This window comes from Amblyomma maculatum, chromosome 8 (genome assembly GCF_055883805.1).
Source record: "Amblyomma maculatum isolate TAMU_Amacu chromosome 8, ASM5588380v1, whole genome shotgun sequence".
NCBI lineage: Eukaryota > Metazoa > Arthropoda > Arachnida > Ixodida > Ixodidae > Amblyomma > Amblyomma maculatum.
Genome location: NC_139351.1, coordinates 55,042,642 through 55,060,533, shown reverse-complemented (window position 1 = coordinate 55,060,533; position 17,892 = coordinate 55,042,642). Strand labels below are relative to the sequence as shown.

At 44.6% G+C, this 17,892-nt stretch overlaps 1 non-coding gene across 1 annotated transcript; it reads left to right on the top strand.

Annotated features, from left to right (window-relative positions):
* The first annotated feature begins 2,382 nt into the window (after nucleotides 1–2,382).
* Nucleotides 2,383–2,455, top strand: TRNAS-CGA (transfer RNA serine (anticodon CGA)). The gene has a single exon. It is a non-coding gene; the product is annotated as a tRNA-Ser (tRNA).
* Nucleotides 2,456–17,892: the final 15,437 nt, after the last annotated feature.

The following is a 17,892-nucleotide window of genomic DNA, read 5'->3' as shown; positions in this document are numbered from 1 at the left end:
ATTTCTGGGGGAATAAGGCTGTTTAAAAAAATGCTGACGGGAACTGTTAGCGATGTCCCGTCGCAGCCCATCGCTCCGTTCTCGGACCAAGTCGTTGGTGCGCGCCCGGTAGTGTGCCTCCTAAGGGGAGACTGCTTGGTCGGCGCTGCCTTGAGTGAGCCGCCTGGATGTGTGCGGCCAGCGGAGGAGATGGCTGACCAAATCTAAAAAACCCTAGGTATGCCCGCTAAAATCACTAATGTGCCCATACACGACAGGTAACAAAGGATGCTCCACCACTCCGAAGGGTTCTGACATTGCATAGCACACACACACACACACACACACACACACACACACACACACACACACACACACACACACACACACACACACACACACACACACACACACACACACACACACACACACACACACACACACACACACACACACACACACACACACACACACACACACACACACACACACACACACACACACACACACACACACACACACACACACACACACGCACGCACGCACGCACACACGCACACACGCACACGCACACACACACACACACACACACACACACACACACACACACACACACACACAAACACACGAGCTTAAAGCAAGGCGTTCACACCGATGATGCGCTCACTACCAACTGGCTGTTATTTGTAACACGAAGAAGAAAAAAGCATCACAAAAAACATAGGGTTACAATAAGAAAAACAAGACAGAAGATTCAGAGAAAATGCGAAGAAAAATTCAGAAGAAAAACAAATCGAAAATAATGGCAAATTGAGTCTAACTGCTTATCATATTGTCCGACCGAAGCAGTATCACTTCCTTCCTGTTGAGCGCCACAGACGGAACACTCATGCATTCTCCTTCTTCATCCAAAATAATCTTATATGCTTCGATAATCTGTCTTTTAAAACTGTCTTTTGTGCGGCCAGCACCTTAGTTTCGGTGAACATTGGTACACAATGGCTACCCTTCGAGTCCTGTTGATCGTCTTTCGTTCTACAACGAGAGCAGTAATTCGCCAGGTTTCCAGGAGCTGACAATGCTGCACACGAATTTCTGTGTTCCCTTAGCCTCCGATTGAGGCATCGGCCTGTCTGCCCCATATAGGACTTCCCACAAGTCAGGGAAATTTTGTACACGACACCTGTGCGGCAGCTGCCAAAGCCTTCCCTATGCAGCACGCCGCCTCAATTCTTGGTCTCACTCGTTGCATTCAGTTTCCTGCACATACTCTTTAACTTGTTCGGTGCAGACAGCACGACCCTTTTCAAATCGGCTGGCTATCTTCTTAAGAGAATATGAGATGCCATATACGTAGGGCAGGACAACAACCTGTCTCATCTTTTCACTCTCTTTACGCTCTCTTGTTTGGGGTCACATATTCTTAAAAAAGCTTTGAGCCCCAGATATCAGCATGCTCCTCGGATGTTAACTTGGTTTCAAACTCTCAATTTGTAGGTTGACACCGTTGCCCATCAAGTGTGAACAGGATTTGATCAACGCCTGCCGTAAACACGAGGCAGCTAGCCCCATCTTCATCAATTGTGTATGTCTGGAGTCGTAAGGAAGAAGGCCTTTTGTCCCTCGTGCCCTATAAAACTGGCACGTATGGTCTTGACGAAGCACAAGTCTGATATCCAAGTACTGGACATGTGCATTCTCTCGTTGCTCAAAGGTGAACTCAAGCCCCGGATGTGTGTGTGTGTAACTTTGATTTGGTGTGCTGGCTAAAGTCGTAGAGCCTCACAAGAGTCATAATACTAGTTTTAACATATATTTTGACGACCTTTCTGAAATGTTATCTTCTTGAGGGCGATTTGTATGTTCCCTTTTTTGTTTTAGGCAGCCCCGCATGCTCTTAGAGGGCAGCATGCAATATGCTCTCGACCTCATGGTCAATCTGGCTGCTGTGGAGGGCTCACAAATTCTCGTTTCTCTTTTATAAGCCGATAAACACGATTACTTAATTCTTCTAAATCTGTCGTAATAAATCGAACAAAAAACACGAACCAAACTGTAAATCAACCTTTAAAATGCACAGTTACCTACGTAGTAACGTTCTTCCCTATGAACAAGGTATGCAAGCTAACTTTTGCTATACAGCAGCTAGCCATATGGCTGGCAGCTGTTTAGTAGTGCTTATATATATATATATATATATATATATATATATATATATATATATATATATATATATATATATATATATATATATATATATATATATATATATATAACAGTCTACTTTATTTAGTGAACTGGCCCATCGAAACGAACTATATATATAGGGTGGCGCTGGTGAACACTCTCAAGGTTCGTATACAGACAACATAAATACCCAAGCAAGTAGCAGGGGGGACAGCGGCCGATGTAGCTCAGTTGGTAGAGCACCGGACGCGATATTCGGAGGTCGTGGGTTCGGTTCCCACCATCGGCACGTTGTTTTTTCTTCTACTTTGAGTTTAATTATCTTTCCCCTAAACAGATTACATTACTAATTTCTTTGATTATCCAAGTAAACATTAAAAAAAAAAACACATAAAGTACCATCCCCAACGCTTTCCTTGGCCTCGCCGACTGTTGGCTTCTTTCCTTCATATATATATATATATATATATATATATATATATATATATATATATATATATATATATATATATTGAGTGAATTGAAAGGGAAGTGAAGTTTTCGTTACCATACACTACAGGACGAAGCCGGCAATCGGCGATGTCAGCGTAGGGGATTTTCGGATTTTTTTAAATTTATATTTAGCTACTGACTTGAATTGCGCTATCGAATCATTTTACCGAGAAATATAGTAAGTATAGATTCGCAGGAATGGCAAGAAAAGCAACAAGCTGTCGCACGGAACCGAACACAGGACCTCCGAATATCGCATCCGCGTACCGTTCCATATAAGGGCGGGTGACCTACGGCAGAAGACATTTGACAATAAGCAATAAACACATCCTAGCCCAAGAGAGAAAGAGCGTAAGCCGTCGACAGGACGAGAGGGCAAGCAATATGCAAATAATGACGCGCGTCTCTTTTCGGCGCATTGCGCCGATAAAGTAATATTCAAAAACATAACATTTCCCGACAAGAGAGGTGCTCATGGAGTATTATATCTGGCAGAGGGAATACTGATTGTTCCGCCTCAAACGTGCGTTCTTTTGAGTATTCGCACAGCGAATGCTCTAGATTCCTGTTTCTTCTTCCCTCCTGCGATAAGCAATGACATGAGGTTTGTTTGCTGGCGGTTACGTAATCACAAATGAACTTCGGCGCGCATTTCCGTAACTGCCCATTGTCTCTGTACTATAAAACTGCCAGATAATGACGAAGCGTTCCCCAAAGCTGTCTCATCGGAGGTTTCTAATCGGCATGCCGTACAACTTGTCTGCTCCATCGCCAGGGCACAAAGGGTAATGGATGCGACACGGCGTTGTTTCAGCAGCAAGGAGAAAAAACAGAGATGAATGACGTTGTCTTGGTCCCGGCCTCATTGCGGGAAATGGAGGTGGCCTTGCAGTGCCTTGCTAAAGTTTTATATTTTGGCAGCGAACATCAATCAGCTAAAGAAGACTTGTGTTCAAAGTTGCTAAGTTCAGCTTTACGATTTTTTTTACAAAAAAATGAAACAACTTCTTTTCAAAGGAGAGCTTTAGTCATAAAATACAACGAAATATAAATAACTCTTAACAAATTTTCAATATTCTTCCCCTTTATTTTCGATGGGGGAGGGCAGTTAACTCTTATAAGTATTCATTCTTCGTTTTGGTTTTAGTTTTTGTTTGTGCGTGTTCTGACAGTACCAATGCTGTCCAGGGTCAGTTTTTTTGTACTTTGTTGTGTACCATGCCTTTCCTGCTCGGACCATGTTTGGTCCGCCAGTATGTGATAAATAAAATAAAATAAAATAGCTCCTTCCTTAATTCCGCATCGTTGTGGCGGCTTTGGTGGCCGCGACACCTGCTGTCTTTATAGCAAAAGACAAACTGAATTTAAAAATCTCCTCAACATAAATGGGGACTATGTTAAAGAAACGAATTTGAAGCTGGAGGGAGGGTGCGAGGCAATGGTTGGCTTAGTGGCATGGGAGTTTGTGACGGGAGCGGAAAATATACAACCGGAAAATGGCTGCCACGGGACGAGCCCGGCAGTTAGCGGCGGAGGAAAGGCGGTAATGACGAGAGCCGGGAATGCTCCATTTGAGCGTGGCATGAAGGAAAAAACTGATTTATTTATAGGAAGGGAAAGGCGCGGTAACTGTCTCACTTGATTTCTGTGGACACCGCAACCCTGCCGTAAGGGAAGGGAGGAAGATGGGAGTGAAAGTGGATAGAGAGAAAGAGGAGCCGTAGTGGAGGGCTACGGAGTAATTTCGACCACCTGGGGATCTTTAACGTGCGCTGACATCGCACAGCACACGACGCCTCTTCGTTTCGCCTCCATCGAAACGCAGCCGCCGAGGTCGGGTTCGAACCCGGGTACTCCGGCACAGTGGTCGGGCGTCTTACCACTGCACCACCCCGGCGGGGCGGCATGAAACCCAAATGGTGGCTGCAGTGGAAGAGAGGAGGTTATGGCAAGAGAGAAGGAATGATCAAGTGGATAATGGTTGAGATAGAACTACCCTCAGGGGGCAACAAGAGAAGTATAATGATAGAGGAGGGGAGGAAAAGGGAAGGGGACACGCTAATCAGCTTTTCCGGACATCCTACAGGCGGTCAAGACTGGGAGGTTCTGATGGTGCCTTACTTATTTTGATTAATATACGACAAAAATCAGCAGATTTCGTGCACAAGTCAGCGAGAGCCAGTGGTGTCCAACGCTTCCTTTACACGATCACCTAAATCAAATATAACGAAGAAGCCTTCGTACCTTGTAACATGCTGTGCGGGTCGTTGTATACATGCTATGATTGCCAGTTCCCCTACTAGGTATTATCAGTCAATATGGGAAGTGGAATCACGACCCATTTGTCTTTTATAACCGCCCATTGCTGAGGAGACTCCGAAGGGGTATCTTCCGCTAGCTAGGTGATGGTAATGGTGATGCTGGCTACCCTTCCTAACGGGAAGACCGCGGCGGGAGCCGTACGGCGAGCGAAAAAAATGGCGTCCTCGTAGCTAAACCCTTTTATTAGCGTTAATAATTTTGTAGATGTTTGATAGAAACAGAGTTAAAATGCTAGTGTGACATTCTCCATACTATAATCGGCTGCTTACAGTGCCCTAAGAAGACAAGACTTCCATATACAGTCCCAAGTTGTTTTCATTTTAGTAATCTCAGCATTTATTTTCCTCGATCGATTACAGAGCCACACGAAAACTCAAAACGTTTTTCTGTCCAAAGATTTCGAAATAGTTATTTTGTTAACAGCTTTGTTACTGCTTTGATATGATTAATGCATAGTACTTCTAAAACCATAGTACTTCTAAACACTTTTTTGACAGTCCATCCTGGTGTAGTATATTTTTGCATACACCATTACATGCCGAGACAAGGTGAGCTGTAAACTGTGTTTTCAGCAATAACTGGCTAAAATGTTTCAGTGATCAATTCGATATTTTCACTAACAAGGAGGAAGAAAAATTGCGTAAGCATTGGGAACTCTCTCCTAGCTACTGAACAACTGTGGCGTAAGTAGACACCGGTTTTTGATTTCTAGTAGATTGTCCAAATGTTAGCTGACGTAGCAGGTCCCACACAGGAGATGAATACTTTGCATTTAGCCTCGCAATCTTCAGCATTATAGTGTTGGCGTCACGCAAAGGCATTTTAGACCACTTCGTTTTTGCCGGCGTTGAGCGGTTGAGCCTAATTTAGAGGAACTGCCGAACAGAACGGGTGAGTGCCGTTCTTTCACGCTGAAGTGACGACGTTTGCAACCTAATTTTACGATTATTTTGTTTTTCTTTGTGGTACAACAATACGTAGAACTACTATGACAACAAATTCAAAGGCTTAAGATAAGCTCATAAGGCAGGGTTCAGCTTAATATATGCAGCGGGGTGTCCAAGTGGGTCTTGGAAACCGCGGTTGCAATAATTGGAGCCACTCACCAATACATTCTCGGAAAAAGTCGAATCTTGCGAGACATCACAGAGTGGCCTCAGGTAAAGCGAGCACCCAGACACAGACTGCAATGGCATCTGGCCTGGATGGTTTCTTCCTTGCAGAATGTGTTATCAACTACAATGTTCTTTATTTTCAAAAAAAATTTTCTGGTGTACTTCCTCAATTTTTCTTGCGCTACAGAGCACTATCGTGTACAAAATGTACTCCCACGTATAGCAGGCTTTTTTGAATACAGGCATCGCTGAAATAAATTTGGTTTGTTACGTCGGTCGTTGTTTTGAATTTAACAGCGCGTTTTATTTTCTAAAAGCAAAAAGTTGTTTTAATCGTGCGTAATAAGGCAGTTGTCGGCGGCAACATGGCTCCCTAGCCGATTAATTAAACCTCTGTGCTTCCAAAGTGATGCTTGTCTGCGCTCGCTCGCATAAAAGGGAAACCCAAAATTTATGGCCAAGTGCTCGTGGGCGCACACCCAAACGTATCTGCAGGGAAATGCCTGAAGATTACTCGCGTGCTGTAATTACCAGAAGAGCGCTATTAAGATAGTGGAAAAATTTCTCCCATGCATTATGCGGGCACAAAGATCAGCTTAAACGTTTTCAGTTGTTGAGAGCCTGAATTATGGTCCAAGCTTGAAGCATATTGCGCAGAATGGCCGCTCAAAAAAAGTTGACTTTAAATTGAACGCCCTTCCGGAAAAATGGACAGCCGTTTGCCGGTTAAAAACCAGGGAGAAGAATTAATGGTCGCATAGAGCACAGCAGAGTATCAGACACGCTCCCAATCTGTTTATTTAAAGTTTGGGCGCGTGCATTGTATAACTTCTACACAGATGTTGAGTCACTGCTGGATCTGTATTTGTCTTGAGCTGATAACATGAATGCTAAATAACACTTAGATTCACACTTATTGACGTCGGTTGCTTGACACAATTCCCGATATAACACATTGAAAAAAAAAAACAGTTGGCAATCAGGCATTTGTCCCAATAGAAGGTCGCGCAGAACTGAAATCCCCGAAATGCCCCATAGAGATATAAAAGAACTGCTGACATGGCCATTTACAGAGGAATGGTGGCACAAGGTACATTACTAACTGAAATCCGCTAAATGCCCCATAGAGATAGAGAAGAACTGCTGACAAGGCCGTTTTCAGAGTAATGGTGGCACAAGGTACATTACTAATTTAAACAGCGCGAACAAGAAGACACAGAACAAGATAAAAGGAAGCCATAGTACAAGCGCTGCTCACAACTATGCCTAAGCCCTTACTCCAAGGGCCAGATAAAAGAAAATATGACGAAAACAAAAGAATCACGTGAAACACTATTGGGTTCTCCTGCTGCACAAAAAGTCACTCAAAAAAGACATCACTTTGCTTGAAACAGCAAGAGAAATCTTGCTGACACACTTATTCTTCGTTGAAATAAAATATGATTCAACTATCTCTCTCGTCATCTTTTCTTTGTGGCGATATAAAATCCTAACCTGGTCAAACATAGGAGCACACTTCTTCTCCTTCTTCATTGTTTCGCATGAATGGCAAGTGTGACCAGAAATGTTTTTTCCTTGCCACTTTCCAAGTTGTTCCGGTGTTCCAGTAGTCTCTTGTTAATACAGCGTCCAGTTTGTCCTATATAACAGGCTCCACAAGCCCGTACACAACACTAATCTTGCATCCAACAAATAGGCCTCTATGTTTCACCCCACATTCTGGCTTCTTTGATTCTCTTTCCCTTTGAATGGCTGGGCAAATCCTTTTCGTCTTTAGCGGGGCGGTCAATGCGATGTCAACACCATACCTCTTGCTTACATTTTTGAGGCCTTGTGAAATTCTGTGCACATGGCATGTGCACTAAGACTGCGGCGGCACAAGGTACGCCGCAGTCTAAGTGAAGTACTCAGCACGAGCAGGACAAGAACTCAAAGTCGAAAACCAATAGCAAAATTGTTTTGACGCCTGCAAAATGTAACAGAGCCCTTTACGATCTCACGTTATTTGAGAAATGATTTCGTTTAGTCCGGGATAGTTTCTACCAAAAATGCCTTTTTGGCCTTTTTTGTAATCAAGTGAATTTAGCTTGAAAACGAGGCATGACAGAAATAAAACACGTCATTACTAACAATTGAAACTTTATTGCAAAAGCAGCATTAACGCAGAAATGCCAAACATGCATAAAAACACGTGTAGGCAGCAGCTATCAGCACCTATACGTTTTGTTTGTTTTTTTCAGCTGCGTTGGCATTGCACATTCTTAGTTAATCCCGATTCCTAATAGCTCTCATTACATTTTTTTCTGTTTTTGCTGCCATCTTGTATTCATTCATTCAAGTTCATTGCACTGGGTACTGCAATAGCTTAGCATAATACATTAAAAGATGTAACATTTGTAGATATGTGCTACTTCATGTCTAACATTGAGGGGATTACGCGGATCACAAAAGACAACGCAAAATCCATCTATTCTCGCATAATGTTTCGCGATTGAGGTTTTCTTGTTTGTTTAAATACGGTTTATGCTGGTATCATGATGCTATATTTTGATACCAAAGAAAGAGGGCTTGTCTTTATTGACAAAAACGCAAAATACGCTGCTTAATATGCCGGTATCTAGCTCATTGAAGTTACAAGATCTTTTGCACGAAGGCAATCACGGAAGTAGTCATTCAAAGCGGGTCAAAGATGCGCCGCGACGAGACGCCTCCTAGATGCAGTGAAGAAGGGCTGCTGCCACTGGATGGCGTACAACCTTGTGCAGTATGAAAAGAGCTTGCTGAATGCAGGCCTTCAGTTCCCGTTCAATAAGGCGGTTAGTGAAGCCGGGTTGCCAATTGTGAATGGTCTTGCCAATCAGAAACCACTTGCATGGAGCCAACTCAGAAATTAAGGCTCTTTCTTTATTTGCTCCAGGACTCCCACAACCTTAACAAGTTGGTCTAAAGGCATGGGGGGGGGGGGGGTTATGTTTTATTCGCCATTCAAACTGGCTAGCCAATGACAGAGAAGGGAAAACAAAATAAAAAAGAAGAAAGGAGCCTGTAAGATGAAGCATGTCAATCTTTATTGAATCCAGGATGGGTGTAGTCTGCTGCATTAAACTTTCCTGTGTCGAAGGGCATATAGGGCAGACAGGCAGGCGCCTGAACAACAAACGTTAGCTAGAAAATAAAAATAACTAGTAGGATGAGACCGCGGAAGAAATTCGTTTTGCCCCTCCAGCAACTGCAAAAGTACAAGGACACTGCGCAAAAGTTAGAGCGTGTCACTATTCTGGAAAGGGGAGCATAAATATTGTTACGCGATGACGACGATGAAGTTACCCCGCCGGGGTGGCGCAGTTGTTAAGGCGCTCGACTACTGCTCCCAAGGACGCGGGATCGAATGCTGGCCTCGGCGGCAGCTTTTCGATGGAGGCGAGAAACAAAGCGCCCGTGTGCTGTGCGATGTCATGCACGTTAAACAACCCCAGGTGGTCGAAATTTCCGGAGGCGGCTCTCATAGCCTGAGCTGATTTGGGACGTTAAACCCCACAAACCAAACCAAACTCCGACGATGAAGTGCTTCTTCTCTTGCCTCGCGAAAGGGACAAGGAGATGACGACGAAGTGGGACTGGTTCCCTGTTGCCGCTCGCTTCTATGCCAGTTGAGGCTGTTGTAAATACACTGTAAATACATCGAGTTTCCACGTAATATTTTGGTTGAATTGCGGACGCTGATCCCGGCGTCAGCCTCTGCGCGACGGAATTCCGCAGCGGCCGCCTGCTTTCCTGCCGAACGATGCCTCAAGATACCGCCACCACAGCAACAGGGGCCTTGCCATCGGCCATCATCACCCACCCGCGCGATCGTGGCTGTTTTACTTTTATGGCACTGCGGACGTGGATTAATGGATACGCAGGAACGAACGTGCGAGCACGTATAATCGCTGGGACTCCACCCTCGTGCTAATGAATGTTGTTTTTTACCTCGAGGGCACTGGGCTAGCCTGGTACGAGACTCATGAGGACCAGCTGACCAGTTGGGATACTTGCAAAAAGAAGCTCCGCAAACTCTTTACAAAACCCATTGGTCGAGAGTTTACCACACGACGAACACTCGAGACCCATCTCCAGACAGCTACCGAATCATACGTGGCCTGCATTCAGGACGTCCTCGCCCTTTGCCACAAAATTGATCACAACATGCCCTAGTCCGCCATAGTTGGCCATGTCTTGAAAAGCATCGCACACGATTCATTATATCTGCTTGTAAACAAAGGCTGCAACACAGTTGATCCCATCATCAAACAATGTCACCGTTTTGAAGACGCCAAAAGCAGTCGCATAGCATAGTCATTTGCCTGCTTTCCTAATACTGCTCCGACTTCTTCGTGTCAAAATTTGCCGCCCCAACAACAGCCAGCGTCGACCGAAAGTATGACACGTATCGTCCTCCTCGAACTCGAGGCCATCGCGCTCGCTACCTTGCCACCACAATTGGCAGAAGGCCACAACCCGGACGTTCCTTTTATTCAGGCCGTTGTCCGCCAAGAGCTCGCCACCTTGGGACTCAACTCCGTTGCTGCCATCAACCCGCCCCCTGTCACCGACGTTCGCGCAGTTCATCCTGGTCGACCTCCTTTTGACTCCGACGTTCGCACAGTTTATCCTGGCCGACTTGCTTATAACCACGACGTTCGCAATCTTTATTCTGGCTGACCTGCATATGTTTCCCCGCGTCGATGTAATCCAGACGAATGGCGCTCATCCGATAACAGACCTATTGTTTTACTTGCTCCTGCCTCGGCCATATCGCCCGTCATTACCGAAATCGTTGGTTCCAGCCACAAATGTCTCGCCGTCCACCCTCCTCTATCTATGATGACCGCCCTCTTCCCTTCTGACCTCGTCACGACCCTTCAAGTACAGCCGCTGACACTAAGTCTTCACGCCTCAACCGATCACCCCCCCCCCCCCCCCCCGCAGCCCATCACGTTCGTCCCAGCGCCGTCGCTTTTCAAATCCCAGTCCCTATGGCCACTCTCCGACAGAAAACTAGGCGCTGCAGCGTCTAGAGGTGGGTGCTGCACTAGGGACCATAATCTCAAATCATCGCCTATCTCTTCGTGCGTGCCGCAATTTGCTCACCGTGCTCGTTGATGGAACAGCCGTTCAAGCCCTGATTCATACCGGTGCGCAAGTTTCGGTCATGAGCCCAGAATTTCGTTCTCTCCTGCGCAAGGGCTGACCACTGCCCCTATACAGGTTGTGCGTGTTTAAGATGGAGCAACGTCAAAGATCATTGCCTTGTGCTCTGCCCGCGTAACGATTTCTGACCGCCATACTACCGTCCTCTCCACAGTTCTGCAGCATTGTCCTCACGACGTTATTCTTCGGATCGAATTTCTTTTTGACCATGCAGCAATCATAGACTGTGCTACAAGCGTCGTTAAACTTAAACTCCGCTCTCCTTTCGACTCACCCTTTACTGTTCTGCATCACCTTTGTAGTGTCGACTTCGTCCGCCTGCCACCTGAAGCTGCAACATATGTTACGTTCTGCTCTCTACCCTCTATTCCCGATGGACACTACATCGTCACCCAAACTCTTGCTGCTCCCCTAACCCGACACATTGCCCTCGCTCATACCGTCGTCACAATGACCGCGAACCAAACATACCTCAGTTTTCTAAACTTTACGTCGCAAATCCAGCCCCTCTCGCGAACTCACTCGCCACTCTGTGTCCTGTAAATGAATATTTTCTCTCTTTTGTGACCATCAGTTTACCACCTTCTTTTGACTGCTCTTTATCTAAAATTTCCGGTCTCCTTGACTACGCCAAGATGATCGCAAAATAGCAGATATTTTTCACATTGGAAATCCAAAATATAATTGTGCCAGCGATACGTCGCTCTGTCTGACGGACAAGGAACGTGCCGTCCTAAAAGGTAGATAGGTGAGATAAAGTTGTCATCATGAACGTGTAGCGAGAATTCTTCAGTATGCACATGCGTTGCATGTTTTGTGCGACAGCTGTCTTTGTTATAAAGCACAATTGTAAGTTTAGCGTCGTCCGTGCTTAGCATCTCTTCTTGTGTATACGTTTTTGTATTGTTTGGTACTCCCATTTCGCTACAATTCAAGATGCACCAGCTAGCCCAAAAGCGACTATGATTGCAGAACTACGTTGTGTGGTTCAGAGGCAAGGCTTAAAATATAGTGAATATTTTCCTTAGTGGAGGAATGATGCTTTAAGCACCCCAAAAAACGAAAGCCTACCATCATGACCTCTCTTGATTTTTTTTCTGTATTCAACATATTTTCCCACTGTCATTCTTTCTGGATTAGGTGCTTCGGGAGCACTGCGGCTTTTTCTCTTGCTAAATAAATTTCACAATCGTCTGAAATGAGATTCTCGACGATGGCGAAAACTGCCTCTTTCCTGCTTTGTTCAGAGCTAGTCGCCTTCGTTTATTACAGGCGGCATGCGGCCTGTCACTTTAGCACCTAAATTTTATGTAAACAAATAACCTAAGAGGACGAAGACGCCAGGGTGTCTGCGGTATACAGAGCATAGCTAACATTTCGCATGGCCAAGAATTGTAAATGTGGGCGTTTTTGTTACTTGTAAAAACATCTTGCAACATTTGCAGGTATCCTTTAAATTGATTAAGTATAAAGTATATAAGCCCAAGCTGGTCATCGGTTCCGCCGGAAGGCTACTCCCCATAAAGGCAGCAGCTTTGCACCCGCTGACGAAATTCACTGCTGCTTTTGCACACCACCAATCTTAAGCGATTACTTGTACACACGACGAAATGAATAATTATTAATGTCCTGCAGATGTCCATGAAAAATAAGGGCTAACCAACGAACCCCCCCCCCCCCCCCCCCATTTTATCTTTTCAAAATAACCTTTAGTATTATCTTTACAAGGATATCTATAGAGAAACCGCCAGGGAACAATGAGCCTGTAAGCATTCGCCACAAAAATCATGTCTTTTCATGCCGACACTCGGATAACAGCAGCAGTTGTTGACTATTAAATATAAGTATGAATGGTAACAAATGTTCGCACTCACCGAGTTGTTACATATACATAGCTCGCTGTTGGTAGCAATAAGCTCACCGAGGGGACACCGAATACCGAATTTAGTTTCTGGTGCATGATGTTTCACCGTCTTTCAACCAGTTGATTCTAAGGACGGCGTCAAAGGGACGAAGACAAAGAAGGAACACGAAACCAACAAGACAGGCACCGTTCATGTTCCTTCTTAGTCTTCTTCCCTTTAGTGCCGTCCTCAGAATCAATATCAGCTATGAACCAACAAGCCCAAACTGAAGTACTTCTTGAGTATATTTCAACCAGTCACGCTCATTCCTTGATTCCTTAAGTGGTGCTTCTGATGCTCCGACTACGCCGATTAGCATATAATAACAAGATGTCACATATTTTGAAAGGCCAGCAGACGTAGGTATAACACCCCTGCGTAATAAACCAGTACTCATTTGCCTGCAGGGGTTAAGAGTTTGTGCCTGACTAGGAATTTAGGAGGGTGTGCAAGATTCGATCCCTATTACGCCTTTCCACTTAAAAGCAGGGAGTGAGTCGCAAGTTAATGCGGGCTGCAGCATATCACATGGTCTCTTGAATTCACAGCTAGAACCCGCTGTCAAGCGAGCCCAAGGCCATGTCACCTGTACAATACTAACTCCAAATGGTGTACCAATATTTTTTTTTTGTTTGCAGAGAACGCCGATGCCGACAGTATGTACAGGGTCGTCCACTTCTAGCTATAACACGGTCACTGCTTTCAAAGCAACATTGCGCCCGACGTAGGCATATATCGATGCAAAGCGATGCAAGCACAGAAGGACCAGGGAGTGTTGCTTCACATGGCCTGCCACTTAGCTATATTGCTTGGCCGAGTCGGACGCCATGACGCTTTGAAAGCAGTGACCGTGTTATAGCTAGAAGTGGACGAGGCTGTACGTTGAATTTTCTGACAAACTAGAACATTAAGGCCATAGATTAGCTATAGAAATACAGAAATCTTTCTTCTTGTTTGTGAAAGATTGAAATGAATAATATTTCCCGTAATCATCACGCAGCAATCGCAAGTAATATGCTCACCTTGGTAACGTGCCTCGGTTTAGGGGAACCTGTCTACGACACTAAAGATCCTCTTCTTCAGGTCAATCAGCCATCTGCTTAAAAATGCTGCACCTTTTCTCAATCTACACCTAGACCACTGTGCAAAGCGAGATGTACCCTTCCGAGTAATAGGATGCATCGTTCGGTTTATTCATACTGCGAAGAAATAGACAAATGCCAGCATTACACTTATGTGGGCTATTTGGTACGTCGGTGGACAGCACGAGGTGCAACCGGGCCCATAACTAAGCCATCTCTGTAGTGTACTGAGCCTGAGTACAGCGTTGCGACAACATATGCCGATATCTTTCATTGAATGGCTTTAGCATGCGAATTGCACATGGCAAAATGTAAGTGGTAAAGCTGTCTCTCTACGTTTGGTGTCCCAGAGGTACAGAAGTTAGCAGCCCCAGCAGCTGGTCGGCAGCAATCGGTGGCTTCGGAGCTGAGAAAGCAGCTTTCTGCAAATAACGGGTGAACATTCTTGTGATTCTGCCCATCCAACGGCGTTCCCTGGAAAGAATGCGCTCTTCACGGGACAACACAAGCAATTTCTTTTTGCCCCACTCGTCACGGTAACAAAGCTGTTATCGCACTTTCCGGTAATGGAAAAGTTAAGTTCCAAGTACTCCGCACTGCTGAAAGCTCAGAATTTCTACATGAGAGTGGCAGAACTGGCGGCCGAAAAGCCAGAATACGTGACCTGGCTTCCAGATGCTGCCGTCTTGCTTTACAAACCCTGACAGAGACGGCTGCAGAGGCGTCCGTGCCCAGTTCAATGTCTGACACCAAGTATATTTATGCAAGCTGCCAATGAGGGCTGTTCCGAAGTGCACTGAACAAGATGGACGATCGTAAGAAATAAGTTGTAGATGTCTCGCTCTCTGTTTCTGCTATTGATCGGTGCATAGAGAAGTTGCGTTCTGGACAATCTTAATTTTGTGTGTGCAGTACTCGTGAGAGCAAGAATAAACCAGAAAAAGGCGCGTACTAAAACTTAAGCCTTTTTGATGAGGCTACGAAATCTCAATGCTTTATCGGCGCTTGCATTTACTAGAATCGTGCTGCACTTTAGATAAGATGAACCATATGATATGAAATACTGATTCAGTGACAATGCACAGTCATAGCTAACAGTACCGCAATGATCCCTTGTTACGTGTATCACATAAACTTATTTCAGCGCCATCTGTCTTCACTTTTTCATATGATAACAGAGTTTAATCATTGTGCTAGTGAATCCACGGTTTCAGCATGCTCTTCAAAATAAAGAGGATAAAGGAGTTCAAGCTTGGGATGATTACTAGCATGAAGATAGGAAATGCTTTTCGTGCATTTTTTTGCGTGTTGATATCTGAGATCGTAGTGAAGAGAAAGCAACAAAATCTTTATACAGCACTGATACCTAGTTTCTAAAATTTTCTCATTTGACTTCATGGTTGTATATTTTAATTGTTGCTAGCACAACCACACAGACAAAGTGGCAATATTCCTCAAGAGGGTACGCGCGTGTTCTTTAAGTCCAACAGGTTTTTTTCAATTTCCATTCATTCTGAAGGTTAACTTAATTGATCTTTAATCCATTGCGAAGCCGGTTTTGATTATATAACTCATGGCAACAATTAATGAGGGCTGTAGCGGTATGCGAAGTGTTGCAGCGGGGATGTTGCCTTAAGCAGTACCATCAAGAGGAACTTTAGTAGGTGTTTGTTATTGACACTGACTTGCAACTAGCTGTAGTTCATTCCCAGTACGGGGCTGTGTATATTATATGAATTTTCCTGTCGAGAATCGAGAACTATTTCTCTCAGGCGCAAGAGGTCCTGAGGCTCAGGGACATTTTAAATGCGCTTCAGACTTGGCTCTGATCTATCTGAGGCCACTTTGATGCGCGAGTTTTGCTGCAACAATTCAACACGCCCTGACTTCTGCGTTTTGGAAAATTATTTCAGGCTGCTAGCCCTAGTCAGCTGGGGTACGAGGATTGGGCGTCCTGCTCTGTTTTGCTTTCTACAAACACGGCTCTCTTTCATCTTCAGGCTGCAATACAATTCCCTTACACGTTTTGCGTGAACTGTATCGCAATGACATTCGAAAAGTATGTTCGCCATAATGAAAACCTTGTCAATACGCTCCCTGACAAAAGCAGCTGCTCTGGGAAAAGCGGGAAAGAAATGACTCCACATGTCTGTGGGGTCGCCCGGTAAAGTATTTCGCCAGAACATCTCATAGTACTTATTACAAATTAATCTACGCAAGCTGGGGCCATTAGTTTGGTGTCTAAAATAGTGCAAAGCACTTGGCAAAGAACGGGACGCGGCATGGCGCCTGTACCTCCAAGCGCCCGCTTTTACAAGATGCTTACGATGGCGGTTTCTGTAGACGGCCTAACTCGACGTGTACATGAAATCCACTACAAGAGAAGTTCGGATATCTCTCCCAAAGCGTCGAGACCAGGACATACCGTAACATTTCATCGATTGTTCCATCGCCTTAGCTGTACCAGATATATGCCTCTACCCCCTTCGATTTTCTCTTTGGTACACATGAGGTAATATTTATTGCGGATACGCATCATTTGCATGTTTAGAGCATGAAACGGGAGGCAGGGCAGTAGAGGGGCACTCGCGAAGGTTTCAGCTATCCTTGTAGATTGCAAGTTCATTGTAGATTTTTATTTCGCTTCAATGCGTTACCTGAAACGTAGTTACATGTATTGTTAAAACAGGAACATGATCGGTTTGGTTTACTAGCTGCTACATTGAAGCGGTCACTGAATATGTCCGTTTCAATTATTTTTGTAATTGAGCCGTCAGTTCGTCACTGAAAGTATGGCGTCGCAGATTGGTACAATCCTAGCAGAGCTACATGCTCAGTATGTACCACGGCTATGCTGAAGTTCTAGTCAATGTCTCAAATGAAGAATATGCACCAAAGCTATCTGCAGATTGCTTTATTGCTTCTAAGAATCGGCTGTAAATATAATATTTTTCGATCTCCAATACTAGAACGTTTCCTGTCAACTTTTCGAAGGTGAGAGACATGATGTCCAGGCCATGTAAAAATATTTGGAGACATCTAGGCTCCATTCTTCAAGAGTATGACCCAGATGCGTAAATAAGGCCTGCTTAATAACATTTCGCCGTTGCTATTTCGCGTATTTACACCTTGCTAGTCAATAATCGGCCATATATTATAACTAATTAAACCAATCCATCGCTAGCTATCACAAATTATGGAAGCTCATTCGCAATTTGTGGAAAACTTCATCTTAACCAAGCTGCATGAGGATCCTTGCATGGCCTGCGAGTAAATTTTCTGGCTCGAAATTCAAGGATATCGGATAGGTTGTTTTCACGTCTCACCCATCCATCTCAGTGCAGGTGCCCAAGATAGCAATGTCTGTCAACTGGACTTTCTCATTTGGTATCATGACGTCACGTACCTTGCCATGTCACCTATCAACTACCAACTGTCTTTGGCATTCACGGACTTTTCACTCACAATACCGGCTCCTTATGCGCTGACATAGAATTTCTACGGAATGTTAGGTTTAAAGTTAATATAATAAAGTAAAACTAATCGGTATTCTACTTTTGCAGAAAAGAGCGAAAAAAGAAGGGTTCTTCAAAATCCAAGCCAGGAAGCACACATCCA